This window comes from Kogia breviceps, chromosome X (assembly GCF_026419965.1).
Source record: "Kogia breviceps isolate mKogBre1 chromosome X, mKogBre1 haplotype 1, whole genome shotgun sequence".
Classification (NCBI taxonomy): domain Eukaryota; kingdom Metazoa; phylum Chordata; class Mammalia; order Artiodactyla; family Physeteridae; genus Kogia; species Kogia breviceps.
This window is the reverse complement of record NC_081330.1, coordinates 44,940,190-44,942,065: the sequence shown is the minus strand read 5'-3', so window position 1 is coordinate 44,942,065 and position 1,876 is coordinate 44,940,190. Positions and strand designations below refer to the sequence as shown.

The following is a 1,876-nucleotide window of genomic DNA, read 5'->3' as shown; positions in this document are numbered from 1 at the left end:
TCAATTATGCACTATCTTCTATAGAAACAAAGAAGAGGAAATGCCTTACTTCTTAGGGTGGGGGATGAGGAAGGAGTTCAGGAGGAGAGTACAATCAATTGGAGACCATTTTACAGAGAAGGTGACCTTTGAATTGAATCTTAAAGACTACTTAGATATCAATCAGCTAGTCCAGGGAAGAAAGCAAGCATGGAGATGTGAGGGTGTATTCCTGGAGTGTAGAAAGCAATTAAGTGTGACTGGATCATAGGATATGTATAACGACTTAGTAGAAAATGAGGCCTGAGGGAGAGACAGAAACCAGGTCTTCAAACCATGCCAAAGACAATGAGGAGCCATCAAAGATCTGTAAGCAAGAGAGTGAAATGATCAGATTTACCTTTTGCTAAAGCCATGATGGTTTCAACTGGGAGGAAGAAAGTTTGGAGGAAGGGAATTATAATAGGAAGCTTTTGCAATGGTCCAGGTAAGAGATTATAAAGACATGGATTAGGAAAATGACCACAAAACTGGATAGAAATGATTGCATTGGAAACAGCAAAAAGTATAATTAGTAAATCTTGATAATTGGTTGGCTATGAAGTGTGAGAGAGTTGGAGGATTCAGAGATAATGCCAAATGCCCCGTGGCAGCCTTCAACCATCAGATTTGAACGGTGCCATTGCTTGGCTGCAGCGGCATGGGTGCCTTGTCTTTAGCCCCGGCCTGGCAGCTCTACCTCAAGGACCACTGCGTCTCCACATTTAAGAACTGGCCCTTCTTGGAAGGCTGCACCTGCACCCCGAAGCAGATGGCCATGGCCGGCTTCATCCACTGTCCCCTGAGAATGAGCCCGACTTGGCTCAGTGTTTCTTCTGCTTCAAGGAGTTGGAAGGCTGGGAGCCAGATGACAACCCTATTGAAGAACATAAAAAGCGTTCATCTGGCTGTGCTTTCCTTTCTGTCAAGAAGCAGTTTGAAGAATTAACCCTCAGCGAGTTTTTGAAACTGGATAAAGAAAGAACCAAGAACGAAATTGCAAAGGAAACTAACAATAAGCAGGAAGAATTTGAAGAAACTGCAAAGAAAGTCTGCTGTGCCATTGAGCAGCTGGCTGCCTCAGGGCTACCCCACTGTCACTGCCCCTCAGTGGCACAGACACATCGTTTCCAAGGCACAGCCCTCAGCGTTACCAGCTTTTCTCTGGGGCCTCTTAACTGTGCCTTAGGAAAGGAGAACATCAACATTTTGAAATTAGAATATTTAAACTGTATTTTTTGTATTTTTCTTGAAGGTGGTGCCAGGGGCTACTTTTGTTGTACAGCTAGTGCTAAGTACAGTGACCGAGTCTTTCTTTAAAAAAAAAAAAGAGGGGAGAGAGAGAGAGAGAGAAAGAATGTCAAGGTTTCTGGCTTGCACTAAGTGAATGAGATTGGGCACGCTGAAAGAGGTTCAGGTTTGTAGAAGACTGTGAGCTTGACTAGGGATAGGATGAGTTTAAATTATCTCCAGAAATTATGGTGGAAACATAGAAAGAGCTGGAGATATAGCCTCAGAACTTAGTAAAGGGACCTGAGTTAGATAAATTTAGGACTAGAATAAGAAAGGAAAAAGATTCAAGCATTTTAAATGACAAGACCTGAATTATGGGAAAGAGGACAGTAAAATAAATGTGTCAGGGAAACGATGCAAATTTACTACACAGTATTTAGAGAACATGAACAGACTATGTTTGTAGAAATTCTTGTTCTGTAAGGTATCAAAGAGTAAATATGTACACTATAAGAGTCCTTATTTTAAAAGAATCTTTAAGAAAAAAATGAAATAAAAGATTCCAACGTGTTTTTGCAATGTTGAATACAAAGTGCTAAGTATTTTTCTAATATACTTCTCTTAA

The 1,876-nt window shown here is 40.9% G+C and overlaps 1 pseudogene; it reads left to right on the top strand.

Annotated features, from left to right (window-relative positions):
* Positions 1 to 679: 679 nt before the first annotated feature.
* Positions 680 to 1,338, top strand: LOC131748087 (baculoviral IAP repeat-containing protein 5 pseudogene; annotated as a pseudogene).
* The last annotated feature ends 538 nt before the right edge of the window (positions 1,339 to 1,876 follow it).